This window comes from Camelus dromedarius, chromosome 13 (assembly GCF_036321535.1).
Source record: "Camelus dromedarius isolate mCamDro1 chromosome 13, mCamDro1.pat, whole genome shotgun sequence".
Lineage (NCBI taxonomy): Eukaryota > Metazoa > Chordata > Mammalia > Artiodactyla > Camelidae > Camelus > Camelus dromedarius.
In genome coordinates this window covers 37197595-37218172 of record NC_087448.1, presented here as the reverse complement: position 1 = coordinate 37218172, position 20578 = coordinate 37197595, and positions in this window count along the sequence as shown.

Here is a 20578-nt window from a genome sequence, read left to right as displayed (position 1 = left end):
TATTTTTTAAAATGATAAACATAGCTCACAATTCTACTCTAGGAACAAACAAAAGAGAAATAAAAACATAACCAAAGAAAAAGTTGTACACAAATGTTTATTTAAGCATTATCTCTAATAGCCAAAAAGTGGAATCAATAAAAATATCCACAACAGATGAATGAATGAACTATATGTGATGTATCTATGCAGTAGAGTTTTATTTATAAAATAGAATAAACCTGAACACCAGCAAGATTCTAGATTTGCCCTTCATCAGTTGTAATAATTATCCTTTTCTCCCCAAAGTTAAAAATTATTCCATCTTCTAATACATAAAGGGTTTGGATATCTTTTCTTTAACTATTTATAAAGGTAATCATGTAGCATATGTTCCTTTGTTTATTTAATACACTGACTGTTTTTTTATTAAGATCTCCCATTTGAAACTTTTTTCTTTTTAATTTTGGGTAATCATGTTACTTGTAACATTAATTCAATTTTGAAATTTTATGTTACAGAGAGACCTTAATTTGTAGTGCTCATTTCCCCACTGTATTTAACTGTCAGCAGAAGATTAATTATTTCTACTTTGATTTTATGAAATGCTAACTTACAGCCTGAATTATAGTAGTTATTGGATAATTGTGTTGAATTAATGAAAAAATAATGACAAATGTTTGTAATAGGTAAGAAAAAGATACACACACTATATATATAATATATAAAATAACACATCTGCTTTATCTATTCATCTGTTGATGGACACTTAAGTTCTATTCATGTCTTGACTATTGTATATAGTGCTTCTATAAATATTGGCGTGCATTTGTCTTTTCCAATTAGAGTTTTTATCTTTTCTGAATATATATCCAGAAGTGGGATTACTTGATCATATGGTAACTCTATTTTTAAGGACTCTCCATACTGTTTTCCCTAGTGGCTGCACCAACTTACATTCCCACCAACTATGTAGGAGAGTTTCCTTTTCTCCACATCCTCCTCATTTATTGTTTGTAGACTTTTTAATGATGGTCATTACGGCTAGTGTAAGATGATACATCATTGTAGTTTTGATTTGCATTTCTTTCCTATAGTTAGCAATGTCAAGTTTCTTTTCTTTTTCTCTTGCCTGTTGGCTGTATGTATATCTTTGGAAAAGTGTCTACTTAAGTCTTTGGTCCTATCTTTTGACTGAGTTGTTTTGTTGTTTGATATTGAGCTGTATGTGCTATTTGTATATTTTGTAAATTAAGTCCTTGTCAGTTTCATCATTTATAAATATTTTCTCCCAGTCTGAAGCTTGTCTTTCACTTTGTTTATGGTTTCCTTTGCTGTGCAAAAGCTTATGTTTGTTTATATTAAAAACAATATTTCTACAATTTATATCATAATATATTTTGCCTATGTTCTCTTGTAGTATTTTTATGGTGTCATGTTTTATAGTTGTCTTTAAGCAATTTTGAATTTATTTTTGTGTATGTGTATACATTTTTCAACTTCATTGGTATCTTATTTTGATTCTTCTCATTTTCCTTATCTATTATAACCATTTGCCATTATTTTTTTCATTAATTCAACACAAATATAAAATTACTGCAATAATTCATGCTATGAATTAACATTTGATAAAATCAAAGTAGAAATAATTAATCTTTTGCCAGCAGTTAAATATAGTGTAGGAATGAGCACTACAAATTAGGCTTTCTCTGGAATTTAAAATTTAAAAACTGAATTAATGTTTCGAGTAACATGATCATCCAAAAATTGAAAAAAAAATCAATGGAATATTACACAGCCATAAAATAATGAAATATTGCCCTTTAAAGCAACATGGATGAACCTAGAGATTATTATACTAAGTGAAATGTCAGACAGATACAATAAAATGTTATATAATATCACTTACATGTTGAATCTTAAAAAAATGACAAAAATGGACTTATTTATAAAACAACAAGAAATCTTCACAGATAAAACAAAATCACAATTATTGAAGGAGAAATTTGGAGGAGGAATACATTAGAAATTTAGCATTAACAGACACACACTATTAAATATAAAATAGTTAAACAACAAGGACCTAATGTATAGCTCAGGGAACTATATTCAGTTTCTTGTAATGAACTGTAATGGAAAATAATCTGTATATGTATATGTATATACAAATATAACTGAATCACTTTGCTGTACACCTGAAACTAACATTGTAAATAGACCATGCTTCAATTAAAAATAAGAATTAAAAAATAAAATAGATTAACAACAAGGACTTACTATATAGCAGATGGAACAATATTCTATGTCTTTTATAACCTATCATGGAAAATAATCTGAAAAAAAAACTGAATTGCTTTGGTGTACAGGTTAAACTAACAATATAGCAAATCAACTATACTTCAACAGAAAATTTAAAACATGTGAGTAAACAAGATAAAATAATTGGGTGGGGTTAATAAAGTAGGATTTTGAATTAGTGGATTTTTGAATTATGGCAAATTTCTAAGTCATTCTGGCATTGAATTATTAAAATAAATTAGCAGTGAGTAGAGGACTCATAGGGCCTGAGAAATATGAGTCTTCTATGTAGGATAGGCCATTGATTTAGATGATATACTCACCTAGGTGGGTGGACAAATCTGAATTCCAAAGAAAGTTTGGAATTTTTTTAACTAGTTGCTAAGGTTTAATATTAATTAAGTGAAGAATATTTGGTTAGTGGAAAGCAAAATAAATAGAAAAAATGTAATAGGCAGATGGCCTGAGTCTAAATACATTATATTTTTGGAAAATCAATGACAATAAGAAGGAGAGGCATATCACATTAAGCAACTTAGAGTCACATTAATAAAAATAGAAATATTTTCCATTGAAAAGTCTTATAAGGAAAACCAAGGTCTTGGAGTGGAGATACTAATAGACAGTAAGATTTCCACTGAGATGTAAAAGAGACACTATTTTAAAAGAAGTTGATATTAGAAAATACATTCTAAGTAGCGCTGTGAAAAGTACAGGGAAGGACTATGGTAGAGACGAGTGCAAATTTAAATAGAGAACAATTACAAAAGATTGTGATGGTAACAGTTGAACAATAAAAAATAACGTATTGAGTAGTACCAAAATAACATTTATGTGAGTTTGTGTCAGGCCTGGATATCTCTGCCAGGCTGAGGGTGGTCAAGCCTTTCCAAGGTTCTGAGCATCTCCAGCCTAACAAATCTGGTAATCCTAAAAATCAGGTTCTTTGTTTCCTGAAGACCATGTGCAGATTCCCTGGATGTTGTATCCCCTGTGTGGAGAGTAAGAAAAGAGCTGAGAGCCAAGGGTTCAGGTACAAGCCAGACAGGCTCAGGATGGGTGGGGACCCAGGCAAGTGCTTCTACCAGCCATTTTGAGGCTAGGAGTGTATAGGACCCAGATAACCTCTGACCCATGATAACCCCAGCATTTTATTGAAATATCAACTAATCAAGAAAAATGGCTAGAGTTGGGGATTGTGGGTATAAGGGGAGAAGGATAGTGGTTAGTTATGACTGGTGAACTTTAAAGCATTAGGAGACATCTAGCACCAAGAATGTGTGGAGCAACTGTCCATTTGCTCATATACATGGCCTGTGCTTACTGTGGCTATTGTGGACAGCCAGCTGTTGCTTTTTTGCAAGCAAATCTCTGCTATTTTTGCTAGCCTATTTCTACAGCAAAGCTTTGCTTTTGGTTTGCCTTGCAATTCTAGTTTCATTTCAGATGCAGCTAGCCTGCTTAAACCTTACAAGTTTGTATGAATTTAGTTCCAATTTTCTGTTGGAGAAAACTGGAGGAAAGAGAATTTAACTGTGTATTCATCCTCATGTTTAAACTATACTTTCAATATCTTTTACCTCAATATTGTAGAATTGTTTCAAGAAGCATGAAAATTATCATTACATGTTATATATTATCTCTTCAGATTCTATTAGTTAGCTTGATAATGATAAATTCTGTAAAAGTTTACAGGAGAGAAGGATCACTAATAATCAGTAGCAAAAGAGATATTATAGTATCTCCATAATTTGAGAATCTTTTTAAGAAGGAATGATCTTTAATATAATAAAAATAAATAAAAATCAGTAGTGGTAGAATTATAGGTATTTGTTAGAATGTACTCTAGGCTCATTTCCCAATAACTTATGTAGGATATGGACAAAAGCATGACTAAATAAATGGAATGTTTGTGACTGTTCATTCTCAAAAAATCTCATCATTTTTACTGAATTACTTTATTAATTTTGCACAAAATATTGATGTACTAGGAATATTAAATTTCCTTTAAAATATATTGTTACATTAGATACAGTGTATTAAGTATGAAAACAATTGATAAATGAGTAGACTTCAGTAGTGTCATCAGATATATGACTATATTCTGTGGTTATTAATTTTAAAACTGGCTGCAATATCATATTAAGTACACAGTAACAGTTGGGGATTTCCCTACAGAGGAAGTCTAGCTTCACTATGCAACAAGATATTTTTGCCTCATCAAGAAAATATATGATAGGTCAGAGGATTCATTCCTCTGTGGCTTCTTAGTCATTAAAAAATCATGAAGTTTCCCATGGTAAGAATTCCAAATAATTGTTCTTTAAGAATTTTTTAGAGAAAAGTGAAATCTGTGGCTTGGAGTGCAGGAAACAAAATTCCTTAGAACACTGAAGAAGCTTCTGTGGTATTTCTATGGAGATATATATGTAAAATAAATGAGATAAAATTTAATGTCAACAGAATTCCTCTTTACTTACTTCATTTTTCTTTGAAAGTTTATAAGAATATTACTTAAACATATAAACAGAATATGTTTTGTTTTGTTTTTTACTGGCTTAGTTTCTAAGAATGAACATATTCCAAATCATATCATACTTGCTGTAGAAAAGAAATCTTATGTGTATTACAAAATCATTTACTATAGAATTATATAAAAATCAAAACTTCCAAACAAAATTGAAATCTTACTTTTGAAGTAGCGTGAGCATTATAATTTAAAATATCTTTTTTTAAATGTATATGAAGGAAATGCCAAATGTACATAATAAATTGGTTTGATTCTAAAGGTCAGAGTTATAATTCATACTGTGACAGAATTCTAGATAGTTAGATAACTAGGGGCACTGGACAGAAAAGTGGAGCAGATAGAGGATTGTCCAGAAGATGGAGATATGGGGTCTTCTTTTTCCTTCCCCTTTTGGGGTAGCAGTGAGCATAATTAAAATATTAAATATTTCATTCATTAATTATTTTAATTCATAATAGTGGTTTTGACCATAGGCTAGCCTCAGGCATCTTTCAAGCTACTTGCATTAACAGATTACGCATACATATATAATTCCAGCATTGCATATCACTTCTTTCAGAGATGATAGTCTCTGTGGGATTGAAAGGTACAGGTAACCAAGTGGCTTAAATATTGATCAGCTTTAGCTTTTAGTGTAATCTTGTACTGATCACAGCACTGATGATTCAAACTAAAGCTTGTAGAGTATAAGTATCTAAGACAGATAAAGTCAAGAATCCAGTTAAAAGCATAGGGCTGTTAAACAGGTATAAGAAAAGATACTTAGGATCATTAATCATTAGGAAAATACAAATTCAAACAATGATGAAATATTACCTAATAGATTTGATGGTGGTTATTATAAAAAAGAGAAGAGGTTTATAGTGTCTTTTCTTATATTTAAGTCTTTAAGCCATTTTGAGTTTATTTTATGGTGTAAGGGAGTATTCTGACTTATTGATATACACATGGCTGTCCAGTTTTCACAACACCACTTGCTAAAGAGACTGTCTTTTTTCCATTGTGTATTCTTGCCTCCTTTGTCAAAGTTTAATTGGCCATAAGTCCATGGGTTTATCCGGGTTCTCTATTCTGTTCAACTTATCCATATATCTTTATTTTAACATTTTTTATTGAGTTTTAGTCATTTAACAATGTTGTGTCCAATTCCTGTGTAGAACACAATTTTTCAGGTATACATGAACATATATATTGCCACGTTATTTTTTCTGTAAGCTACCACAAGATCTTGCATATATTTCCCTGTGCTATACCAAATAATCTTGTTTATCTATTCAGCATTAAATCTGTAGATTGCCTTGGGCAGTGTGACCATTTTAACAATATTGATTTTTCCAATCCAAGAGCATGGGATATCTTTCCATTTTTTAAAGTCTTCTTTAATTTCCTTCATCAATGGTTCATAGTTTTCTGTGTATAAATATTTCACCTCCTTGGTTAGGTTTATTCCTAGGTATTTTATTACTTTGGGTACTATTTTAAAGGCGACTGATTCTTTACTTTCCTTTTCTGTTGATTCCTCTTTAGTGTAAAGAAACGCAACTGATTTTTGAAAGTTAATCTTGTAACCTGCTACCTTGCTGAATTCTTCAATCAGCTCTTGTAGTTTCTGTGTGGACCTTTTAGGGTTTTCTATGTATACTATCATGTCATCAGCATATAGTGACATTTTAATCTCTTCTTTTCCAATTTGGATCCCTTTTATTTCTCTCTTTTGTCTGATTGCTGTGGCTAGGACTTCCAAGACTATGTTGAATAGGAGTGGTGAGAGTGGACAGCCTTTTCTTTTCCCAGATTTTAGTGGGGGGCTTTTAAGTTTTTCACCATTGAGTACTATGCTGGCTTTAAGTTTGTCATATAAAGCTTTTATGATGTTGAGATAAGTTCCCTCTGTACACACTTTGGTGAGAATTTTTATCATAAATGGGTGTTGAATTTTATTGAATGTTTTTTGACATCTATTAAGGTGATCATGTGGTTTTTGTTCTTTCTCTGGTTAATGTGATGTATTATATTCCCTGATTTGCATATGTTGAACCACCCTTGTGTCATTGAGATGAACCCCACTTGATCATGATGTATAATCTTTTTATGTGCTGTTGGATTCTATTTGCTAATATTTTGGTAAGAATTTTTGCATCCATGTTCATCAGTGATATTGGTCTGTAATTCTCTTTTTTGGTAATGTCTTTGCCTGGTTTTGGTATCAGGGTGATAGTGGCTTCATAGAATGAGTTTGGGAGTATTCCATCCTTTTCAATCTTCTGGAAGAGTTTGAGAAGGACTGGTATGAGTTGTTCTTTGTATGTTTTGTAGAATTCCCCGGTGAAGCCATGTGGTCCTGGACTTTTATTTGTAGGGATTCTTTTTTATTGCTAATTCGATTTCATTTCTAGTGATTGGTTTGTTCAAGTTGTCAGTTTTTTCTTGATTCAGTCTTGGTGGACTGTATGTTTCCAGAAACTTGTCCATCTCCTCTAGGTTATTCAATTTGGTTCCATATAGTTTTTTTCATAATATTCTCATATGATATTCTGTATTTCTATGAAATTTGTTGTAATTTCTCCATTTTCTTTTCTTATTTTGCTTATTTGTGCTCTCTCTTTTTTATTCTCTGTGGTTTTATACAGAGGTTTATCAATTTTATTTTCTCTTTCAAAAAACCAGTTTTTGGTTTGATTGCCTTTTTCTACTATTTATTTCTATTTTATTTATTTTCTCCTCGATCTTTATTATTTCCTTCCTTCTGCTGACTATTGGATTTTTTGCTGTTATTTTTCTAATTCTTTTACCTGGTGGGTTAGATTGTTTGAGATTGTTCTTCTTTTTTAGGAAGGCCTGTATCAATATAAACTTCCTTCTGAGCTTCCTATACTTGGATACCTGATTCCTTCTTTGTGTTTGGGAATTTTTCAGTCATGATTTCTTCAATTACCTTTTCAATCCCCTTTGTTCTTTCTTCCCTTTCTGGAACCCATATTATGCATAGATTGGCACCCTTTATATTATCCCATAAGTCCCTTATATTGTTTTCATTTTTTTCTATTTGTTTTTCTCTCAGAGGTTCTGATTGGGTGCTTTCTGTTGTCCTGTCTTCTAGGTCACTTATTTGTTCCTCTGCATTATCTAGTCTACTTTGTACAGCCTTTAGTTCCGTTCTTATATCAGCCAATGAGTTTACCAGTTCTACTTGGCTTTTATTTATAGCTTCAATTTCATTTTTGACAGATTTTATATTCTAAGCATTATCTCTTTTAGTTCCTTCAGTACTTTGATTACTTCCTTTTTGAAATCTTGCTCTTTAGGCCATCAATATCTATTTCCTTGATTGTTCTTTCAGAGTATTTCTCTTGCTCTTTTAATTGGGAGTGTTTCCTCTGCTTCTTCATCCTGCTCATATGTCTCTGGCACTGTGGCTTATGGAGTATCAGATGTCTATTGTGGTCCTTAAGGAGTTTATTTATTTATCTATCTAAAGCCTATGCAGGAATAAAACTTAAAAAGAGAGAGAGAATTTTAAAAGAAGGGGGGAAAAAGTTTGAAAACAGTGTATAATCAGTAATAGAAGAGCAAGTTGAAGCAGAATAGCAATCAGGTTGATGTTTAAAAAGTAAAAGTTAAAAATGTAATAGAACACAGAACAGATTTTAAAAAGGTGGGGTGGGATGTGTTCTTATGGAAACTGTGTGCTCTTAATGATTTTATCGAGAAGTCTTTCTGTCTTAGTCCAGTTTCATGAACTCAGCTTGCTGCTTCCAGAGACCCTCCATTGGTGCCCCTGGTCTATGCTGCTTCCAGTGCCTGTTGGCAAGCAGATCACGCCCCTTCCCATTACTGAGGTCAGGTGCTGCACTCTTACATGTTCCGTGTGTCACTCCCCCTCCTGATGCAGCAGTCAGATGCAGCACTTGGGCGAGATAGGCTGGTGGATAGTTCCTCCTCCCAGCACTGCAGTAATGTGCTGTGCTCCTGCCAGGAAGGCAGGTGGCCACCCGCCCTCTCCTGGCACTCCTTGCTCCCCTGCTCTGTGCAGCTGCCTGCTCCACCTTGGGTCTGTGCTCATAGACGGTTTCAGGGAAGACAGCAGAACAACTCTGTCCCTGATCTGTGCCATAACTCATCTCCTTGTTTGTCTTGGCAGTTTGATCCTATCTGCCTTAGGCTGTAAACAAGTCTCCATCTGGCCTTTGAGGCTGATAAGGCCTTAGATATGGATTCAGGTTTTGCCCAACCCCAGCCTGGATACCAAGCACAGGAGGATATGATGGCTGTGTCTGAGCCCCACCTCTCTTCTCCTGAAAACCTTCAGGGGGTTTTCAGAGATAGGGATATGGCACCCTTCCCCCCAGGGCACATCAGCCATCTTTTATTTTTTTCTTTTTGCATTTTATGGAGGGGCTAGGTTGTTCTGCCCTGTGTGCCCACTCATCTATGGCACACAGTACCCTGCAGTACCCTGGGGTTGCTTCAGTGCAGGTGTCCTGTCCCCCACCTACCACTTTGCCTGTGGGCTAGGAGTTGTGGAGAGCTTCTATGCCCATTTAATTTAGTTCTGTCAGTCAAGGGGTTCTCTGTACATATCTGAGCCTCAGAGGTTCCCCCTCTCTCCCGTTGACCTCTCCATTGGAGAGCGGGAGATTCAGTCAATGAGCGCTTTACCCTCCTTTGCCACTCCTTCCCCAAGAGACCAGTCCTGCACTGTTTTGCTTTTCCTTCTTTGTTTTTTCCTTTTCTTATACCAGATTCGTGGTATCTTTGTCTTTTAAAGAGGGCAATGTTCTGTCAGAGTTCAGCAGGTGCTCTGGTTGGCTGAATGGGTCCATGGATGTGAATTTTGGTGTATTTGTGGGAGAAAGTGAGCTACAAGCATCCTACTCCTCCATCTCGGCCCTCCTCTTCCATATGTCATTTTTTGTGCCAATACCATGCTGTTTTGATTACTGTAGCTCTATGGTTTTGTCTGAAGTCTGGGAGAGTTATTCCTCCAGCTTAGTTCTTTTCTTCAGTATTGCTTTGGCAATTCTGGGTCTTTTATGATTCGGTATAAATTTTAGGATTATTTGTTCGAGTTCTGTAAAAAATGTTCTGAGTAATTTGATAGTGATCACATTAAATACACAGAATGCTTTGTGTAGGATGGCCATTTTAACAATATTGATTTTTCCAATACAAGAGCATGGAATATCTTTCAATTTCTTTACATCATCTTTAACTTCCTTTGTCAATGTTTTGAAGTTCTCCATAAGCCTTTCACTTCCTTGGTCAGATTTATTCTGAAGTATTTTATTGTTTTGGATACAACTTTAAAAGGGACTCTTTCTTTAATTTCCTTTTCTGATATTTCATTGCTAATGTAAAGAAATGCAACTGATTTCTGTATGTTAATATTGTATTCTGATACTTTACCAAATTCTTTTATCAGCCCTAATAGTCTTTAGGATTTTCTATATATAATATCATTTCATTCCCATATAGTGACAATTTTACCTCTTCTCTTCCAATTTGGATTCCCTTTATTCCTTTTTCTTTCATGATTACCATGGCTAAGACTTCTAGTACTATTTTCAATAAAAGTGCTGAGAGTGGACATTCCTGTATTGTTCCAGATTTTAGTGGGAAGGCTTTCATCTTTTCATGGCTGAGTATTATGCTGGCCATGGGCTTGTCAAAAATAGATTTTGCTATGTTGAGATATGTTCCCTTCTATACCCACTTCAGTTAAGAGCTTTTATCATAAATGAGTGTTGAAGTTTATCAAATGCTTTTTCTACATCTATTGAGGTGATCATGTGATCTTTGTTTTTTCTTTTGTTGATATGGTATATTACAGTCATTGATTTGCATATGTTGAACCATCTTTATGTCCTTGGGATGAATCTAACTTGATAATAGTGTATGAACTTTAAATATAAGACAACATACTATAATCCTCCTAGCAGAAAACATAGGAAAAACATCTTCTGACACAAATTTTAGCAATGTTCTCCTAGTCAATAGAAATAAAAGCAAACATAAACAATCGGACCTAAGTAAACTTATAAGCTTTTACATATCTTTGCAATCATAAGCAAGACAAAACCACAACCTATGGAATGGGATAAAATATTTGCAAGTCATGCAACTGACAAAAGTTTAATTTCCTGAATATATAAACAGTTCATACAAGTTCTTAACCATAACAACAACACAACCCAATCTAAAAATGGGCAGAAGACCTAAACAAGCATTTCTTCAAGGAAGATATACAAATGACCAATAGGCATATTAAAAATGCTCAATATAGCTAATTACTAGAGATATTTACATTCAATCTATAATGAGGTCTCACCTCACACCAGTCAAAATGGTCATCATTATAAAGTCCACAAACAATAAATGCTGGAAAGGGTGTGGTGAAAAAGAACTTTCCTATACTATTGGTGGAAATGTAATATGGTTCAGGCATTGTGGAAAACAGTTTACAGATTCCTGAAAAATCTAAAAATAGACTGACCATATGATCCAGCAATCTCACTCTCGGGCATATATTTGGAGGGAACTCTAATTCAAAAAGATAAGTGTACCCCAACGTTCATAGTAGCATTATTTATAATAGCCAAGACATGGAAACAACCTAAATGTCTTTTAACAAAGGACTGTTTAAAGAAGCTGTGGCATATTTAGACAATGAAATACTACCCAACCATAAAAAAAGAATAAAATAATGTCATTTGCAGTAATATAGATGGGTCTGGATTTTCGTTCTAAGTGAAGTAAGCCAGGAAGAGAAAGAAAAATACCATAATATCACTCATAAGTGGAATGTAAAAAAAAAATAAATAAAAGAGAGAGAGAGAGAGAGAAAAGAAAAGGAAGAAAGAAATAAAAGGAAAAAGAGAACAAGAAAAAAAAAAGAAGACCCTAATGAACTTCTCTACAAAACAGAAACAGACTTATAGGCTTTTTTTTTTTAATTGAAGACTCTGGCTAGTGAGGCAGATTCTACTCTTCCCAGGCTCCTCCTGGGGTTTTGGATTGTTGACTCCCAATACAGCTAACAAGTGCACATCTTTTAAGAATGACTATTAGCTAGGTCCTTTGAAACTGAATACCTCGCCCATGGAGAGGTTGTGACTCTTTCGCTTGATGTTCTCTTTTTGGGACAGATCAAATTGGTTTTGAAGGCTAACAAGTAAAGGATCCAGCTATGCATCAATACAAACTGTGTAGAATCACAGGTAGACATGATTGCTCCCTCTGGAGAAATCTCTTTATCTGCTCAGTTACTTTGCTCCTTTTCTTCCAATCTTACATTTTGGCTACTTAAGTACTAATCACATTACACTATCATAATTACATTATGTGCTTGCATATCTCATTTGAGGGTGACTTTAAAGTCAGTGGGAATAATTTAAGACCAGTCACTAGGAATAATTTAAGAAAGGACTATGTTTCTAATGCAATGCTACTCCATGTACCAAATTTATAACTCCTTCCAAAATTGTTCTTTTTGTCTTGTGGTAATGGAATTCATATTATAGAAATTGTTGGTCCAGCATGCTCTTAGTAAATTGTTTAGATTAGGTCTTTGATTTCTTCTGGATTATTCAGTGTTATCTCACCGATTTTGCTTTTTCTTTACAGTTACATTATTTCTCCTAGTCAGATTAGCTGGTCCCACCCACATAATTATGGCCTTTGAGACCTATTCCTGTTGTGTTTATCCTTTCCACATCATCTACATTCTGATAATGGTGCCCCTTTTGTTATAAAGGCCATTCAGCAATTCATTTATAGGCAGTGTTTGATGGAAAATTCTGTGGTCCCTAATATAGGTATTTGATATTGTAAAAAATTGGAAATAAAGGCTTGATTATTGCAATCACTTCATCATTTCATTCTGGCCTACACATATTGCTCTGACAGTGTGATACTGGGTAGTAATCATAATTAACTTGGTGTATCCAATAGGGGATGATAAGGAAAAAAGTTGAATTTTTAGCTACCAGAATTGAAGTCATCAACTTTGTAAAGGTAAGGGAAACTAACAACTTTAGTAACAAAGAAATCAACACCTTAGACCCTGGATTGTCAGGGGGATGGAAGGGATAGGCAGTGGAGGTGGGGGCAGGTGCCTAAATCAGGTTTCAGCTGCTGCAAGCTTCTGACCTGCTGCTGGATTTATCATTCCCATTCATGTGATATAAAAAGAATATACTTACTGACATGATGGGTCTTGAATTAGATGCTGTGCCTGGTTTCATTCATGGTAGTTCTTGAATATGCGTTGGTAAATCACAAGAATTGGCACAATTGCTTCAATTCAACAATTACAAACTCATAATTTTTCTTACATCTGATAGCCTTGGATTATGCCCTGCATGGCAAATGAAGCTACAAGTAGCTGGTGATACTGCCCATGTGACTTAATCAAATCAAACTTATCTTCTTCATACTTGGAAAATTTGAAAACTTTAAGCTATTTTCTTTTTAACCTGCAGAATTCTTAAGCTAAAAAAGGGAAGGAAATATTTGTACATCATTTACCTTTATTATATCCAACAATTAAAATTAAAGAATTACCAAATGCAAGGGAATATATCCAATAAAAAATGAGAGACAAATACAAATAATTAAAGTGATATTTACTTGAAATGTAATAAATTCTATTTAAGTAAGTTAAGAAATAGGATGAAGATATTTATATCTAAGAGTAGAATTACAAATACCAAAATAAGCACACTAGACAATGAAATCATTAAAAAATACACTTTGCTAAAACAAAAGTAAATGTATTTGTGACAAATTTTGTATACATTTTGACCATTTTTTTGTTCAAACATTTCTTCTGCTCTGTTCTCTCTGTTTTCTGTGTAGGATTTTAATTACATGTATTGTTATACCATTTGATATTGCCCCACAGCTTTTCACAGTTTCTGTTGTTCTGTTGGGCTGTTACTGTTGTTTTCTTTGAAATCTTTATTATTCTTGTGTTGGGTAATTTATACTGCCCTGTAATCAAGTTCACTGTTTCTTTCCTCAGCCATGTAAAGTCTACTGATGAGACTATTGATGGCATTCTTTACTCCTATTAATGTAATTTTGATTTCTAATAGTTCCATTTGTTTATTTCTTGTAACTTCCATATATTCTCAAAAATTACCTTGATTTTGCTCATTAAACAAATCACAACCCTGGTTAAATTCAATACTATGACAATCCATCCCTGGCCTAACAGATGTACTTGGGCAACAAAATCATACAGAATTATATGGGAAATTTTTACTTCAGATTTATGTCAGATACAGAGAAATATACACAAGATCTTATGGTAACTCACAGAGAAAAAAATGTGACAATGAATATATATATGTTCATGTATAACTGAAAAATTGTGCTCTACATTGGAATTTGACACAACATTGTAAAATGATTATAAATCAATAAAAAATGTTAAAAAATTATGTCAGATAATCTTAAGTGAATCTTCAATGATACCCAATATTCTTATTCTATTTTCTTAGTTCATTAACTCTCTCAGTTTAAAAATTGTCCATTCTCTCTTCAAACTTTGAAAACTCTCCTCCCATTTTCAATTTCAGCTTACAAGCCTTTCTTTCTAACTTATCAAGAAATCAATTTATTAGAGGTATCACTCTTCATATGTGGCTCTAAACTTGCCTATCCTTCCCTTTCGCTATTTTAGATTACAGCTCTGAGCTCCTAGACAGGATCAACTTCTGAAATTACTTATTAGAGTCCGTCTCCTTTTGCTTTATTCCCCAGAAATTACCCCATGTCTTACAAGTATCTTATCTTTTTTTCTTTCTAGACTGAATTATCTTCATTATTGCACAAAGATAAAAATCTGTTTTGTCACTGCCTCTCCTTTCAACTTACACTCTTATTTATGTTATTGCTACTTGAAAAGTTTGTCTAAACTCATCTTCAGTTTGTAGAATTATATTTTATTCTCAACATTCTGTCCAAATCACTCTGATCAATGTCACCAATTACCTCCATTTTGTAAAATGGAATGGTAATTATTCTGTCATTACCCTTCTTGAACTGTTGGAATGGCCAATTATTTTTCTTTTGGAACCATTCATTTCCATGACTTCCTGGACAGCTTATTTTCTGCCTACATTTGTGACTTCATTTTGGTGACCTTTCTATTTCTTCTTTATTTTTCCCAACTGTGAATTTTGCATCACCATAGCAATCAGCCCTGTGATCACTTTTCTCTCTGCACTTTCAATCTATTCTTTTAGTTCCTCTTATAAGTCTTCCAGTTTTAAACACAATAGAAGTGCTGATGACCTCAACTCTCTGAATATTTCTGTATTTCAAATTGATGTCCACTTACTTGACATTTTTCTTTGGGTGGCCAATAGGCACCTCAAATATAGAATGTGCCAATCAGAGCCCCTGTGATGTCTCTCCAATCCCACTACCTCTGCAATCTTCAATCATCACTCCTAATGGTGACATCATTATTCTAATTGTGAGAACCTACACCTGGATTTACCCTTGATTTTTCTGTCTTCATTCCATACATCTGGTCTGTCAGAAAATACAATAGATGTCATCTTTAAAATATATCCAGGCTTTTACCACTTCTTATCAACATCATTGCTATTACCCTTAAACCTCCATCTTTTCCCATAAAGACTATTTTAGTCACCTTGTGACTGTTCTCCCTGCTTCTTTTCTTGCTGTTTTAAATCTCTTTCTTCTCCACAGAGCACCCATGTTGATCTTCTTAAAATATAAATTAGGTCTTACTACTCCTCTGCTCAAAGAAATCTACTGGTTTTTCCATTTCACTCAGATGGAAAGAGTTACATGTTTTCCACCACCACGTACTTCTTAGAATCCAGCATCACACTCTGGTTCATTCTGTTCCAGCCACATGGATTTTCTTAATTTTCTTCACATTTTCCAATAATGATATCTGTTCTTCATGCTTCCTAGAAAAGATTTCTCTTGTTAACTAGATGACTATCTGTCACATATAACCAGTTCTTTTTGCAAAATTCACTTTCTCAGCCAAGCATTTTCAGATCACCCTATGTAAAACTGCAACCCATGAACATATTTCTTTTGTTGATTGTCTGTTGCCCTTATGGGCCAAGTGTTGTCTGGGTAAAGAAATATCGATCTACTTTGTTCCCTGATTTATTTCCAGTGCCTAAAATGGTAATAAGAAGATAATAGGTGCCTGAAACTATTTGTCAAATAAATTAATATGGAACATATAAGAAAATATATAATTGGTGATGACATTTTAATACCAAGAATACAGTTAAATACCTAAAAGAAATATTGATATCTATGAAAGATCTACATGAAGAAGTCCTAAAATTGTCTTATAGTAATAGAATAAATTTTGAATTAATTTATAAAAGTACTCTTCTGAAATTTCTATATAAAAATTGTAAATTTTTCTCTAAGGTAATATACAAACTTCATATGATTGCAATAAGACTATGAAGTGGTTTTATATTCAGAACTGATTTGAAATATTCTTATATTAATTTGGAAGAATAAAGAGCAAGTATGGTCAGATAATTCTTTTTAAAGATAAAAATAAGATGAACAAATCTTGATTGACATTAAAATTTGTTTAAATATTTGGGATATAGTAATGGATAATGAAGAGAAAGACAAAAGAATAAAATAAAATCAAGTTCTGAGGTAGAATCAAATAGATTCAAATAGATCTGCAGAATTCTTTGATATTGGTCTTTAACAATATAGATAGTATGTAAGTATGCTGATGACTTAGTTCAGTCAGTTTTTTTTTTTAACAGCAAGGCTTTCTCAATGAAGGTAGCAGGACATTCTGATACATGTACCACACTTTGTGACAGACCTACAGCAAAGAGTACATGGACTTGTTGCTTTGAATAGCAGTTCTTTAGAGAACTTATTTTACTCTGTTTGTACTGTAGTATATTTTTATACATTTTAACAGATCTTTGAAGTATAATTGACATACAAAAAACTGTAAGAATTTACAGCATACGATTTAAAAAGACTTGACTTATATTCACATTTGTGAAATTGCCATCACAGTCAAGCACATGAGCATATCTATCACTCCTCAAATTTTCCTTCTGCCCCTTTGTTATACTTTCTTCCTACTCTTGCATCTCTAGCTATCCATTAATCTGTTTTCTGAATAGCTTGCTTTACTGAGAAATTTATACAAATGAAATAATACAGTATATGTATATTTTAAAATTATTGTCTGGTTTCTTTCACTCATCATAATTACTTTTATATATCAATGCTGTTAAGGTATATATAATATTTGTCTCTTTTAATTGCTGAATTCCTTTCCATTTTATGTGTTATTAGAAGTTCTTTATATATTAACCTGTTGAACAATATTTGTACTTTTTCCAGTTTTTTTATTATTACAGATAAAACTTATGAATGCACATATTTTTATATACACTTGTATTGCAAATGTAAAATTATGCAAATACTTTGAAAATGACTGAGCAATTTTTAATAAGCTAAATAGGCATCTACATATGATCCAACTATTTCATTCCCAGGTATTTACCCATAAAAATGAAAACATATATTCATGAACATCATTTTTGATATAATTACATGAATTCTAAATATCTTATTTATATAGATGCACTCACATATGTGAAAAATTATATATGTACAAGTATATTCTTTATAGCATTGTACTTAACAAAAGACTAGAAACTACCAATGCATCAATAAGCAGGGAGTAAATTAATTTGGAGTACATTAAGAAAAATAAATATTATATCTTCAAATGATAATTTAGAAATATTTTATTTATAATGTTCATTTAATTTTATTTCTATTAGTTTCATTTTTATGTTTATATAAGATGAACTTCAAAATATGTGAAAGGTGCAGCATGGCATGTTAAAGAGTGAATAAAACAATGAAATCATTTTGTTGGGATAAAAGTTTATAATTTTATTAAATTTATTTATTTAGTAAATTTATTTTTTGTTTCTTTGGTAAACAAGATATACCTAGATTGCTTACTTTTATAGATTTGCTATGTCATTTCTTTAGACATAAGTTTCATTCTGAATTATTTTCTCACTTTAACAGCAAAACTATAAAAAAGAATGCAGTAAAGGATTTCCTTCTGTGTGTGTGTGCGTGTGTGTACTTTTGTCTCTGTATATAAAATGATAGTTGAACTTTATTTTAAAGCAATTTTAGATTATATGGACTCTAAAAATCAGAAATTCAATGTCATGCTAGTATATTAAGATGGAACAAACAGGAATTTGATGAAGTAGAGCACCATTAACCTTAGCACATGTTTTCCTTCCTGCATAATTCCTTTTTAACAAATAAACTTCTATATTTTTCCAACATTTAGAATTCTGAAGTGCTGAAATAAATGACTGAATTTTATTACTCTGTAAAGGGCAATCTGGGTTTTAATTTATAGCTTTTTATAATACTAAGAAAAACCTATTGACCAGCTATTTCTTCCTAGTCTATTATGCAAAAGTCCAAGTGTCATTTCAAATTACTAGTAATGTATTTTATGTTTAAAATGGTTAAATGAGTTGGCTACATTTATCAGTGAATTAGCCAACCTTTGAGGTTTAGGACTTGGCTAGCCAGTTCACAGCTTTAGCTTGGCTAAATCCACTAAACACTCACAAATGCTAGGCCAAACAAATACTTTCACAATAACAAAAATTAGTTCCAATAGTAGGAAAAATAGTCCCTAAATATAGATTTGCTAAACTCATCAATTTTTACACATTATAGACTTGCCAACTTAGATAAAACTCAACATTTGAAAATGCATATACATGGGACTATAAACCACCATCCATCTTTAATATTTGTTAGATTCTTACATTGATTATAGGTTACTAATACTTTAACATGCCAAATGTGGATATTCAAATTGTTTAACATCAAAGGTAATCTATTTTTAATACTCAATAAAGATTTCAAAAATAAACATGCTGATGTAGCCTTTTGCTGAAGTCTTATCAGTCTGTGAAGAAAGACTGTTTAGAGTTTGTAAAGGGAGCACTAAAGTGAAGAAGTAGGAAGTACTGCTTAAAAAGGAAAATATTTCATAGGGAACTAATACTCCCAGTAGCATACAGTCTGAAAAAAAAAAACTTTATAAGACAAATTCACCAAGTGTCCAAAACAACCTTTCACTTGAAATCAAAATAAAAAACAAGAACAAAACAAGAATCAGCATAACAAAGTACTTATGATAGAAAGACACCCAGCAGAATAACACAAACAATGCAACTGACAGAGAATATATGGTCCTCAAAGTAAAAAGTGTGAAAAAGAAGAATTATCAAAGGACTTGCATGTAAATGGGTAAGAATGCATCAGAAAGAAATAGGGGAGAAAATAAATGTAGCTGCAAAAATCTTGCAGAAAATGCAATACAAACCAGAGATGATAATTACTGAAAACAGAGACATGAGCAAAGAGATCAGCAACATTCCTATAAAATAAATTTATGGATGTTACAAGATGATTGATAAAGATAATGGGAATTAGGTATGTCTCTTCTAGTTACTCTATTTTTGCAATCTATAATAAATAACAAAGTCAAGGAGTTGATGTTTAAAGGTAATAATCTCTAAAACATCCTATGATATAAAGACTATAATCAATCAATAATGTGTTTTAGTGTATCTGTAATTTTATGTGCATGTTTTTATTAATACATTGTGAGGGAAATAATTCTAGAAGCAAAAATAGACTGATTATATCAGAGATTCTTGAAATTAATATCAGAAATCTTTCAAATTTCGTAAACTAATTCTCACTTGGTTACTACACTTAGAATATAAAATATACTAATGCATATTTTCTGGGTAGAAAGGGAGAATTTTTATGATAGAGTGAATAAATTTCAATAAACATAACATATTCCTCAACATTCAAACACATAATAAACGTCAGAGAAAATTTCAAAATATATACAATTTGCTAAGTTGTATCTATATTACAAAGTCAATGAAACATAGTGAGATAATGAGTTTTATCCATATTGATTTCTATATTTAATGGAAATACAAATGTATGATGTCATGCATTAAAGCAAGCACTTATCTTTCATTTGCAAGCAATTGTATTTAGACTTTGTAGATTTAGTCAAATGACACATCAGTGATTACATCATTCATCAATTTTGAGACAAAACATTTCTCAAATTCTAATATATCTGCAATCATGAAGTTCAAAGTAAATGGCATTTTAGCATTATATCATATATAAGAATTTTTAGCTTAAAAAAAGTTCTCTGTCATGTATAAAATAAAGGTGGGTTTTCAAAAAATGGATCTTATATTTAAAGAAATAAATTATCTAAGAAGAGTTTGATTAATCAAGTTATAATGAAATAAAATTTTAATTTCATATTTGAGGTAAATATGAATTAAATTGAAGAAAATATACATAATTTAAATTTAATATAATTTAAATATATATAAGTTTACATCAAATGTAGATAAATTTAATTTAAATACATATACCACTTATCTAACAAAGCAAAGCAAAATATAAAGAATGTTGTTTTTCCTCTGATCTCATTGTTCATCATTAACTCTGAGTCTTTATATGTTTGTTAAATACAATTGAAACAATCTATTGAAGCTTTCAAATGGACTGGAATTATGTGATCCAAAGGAATTGAGAAAAAGAAGGAGATTAATGGGACAAGCATTGAATTCTGAATAAAAATTCTACATCCTTCTGTAGAATCAAAAATCTTACTATTGTAATTTAAAA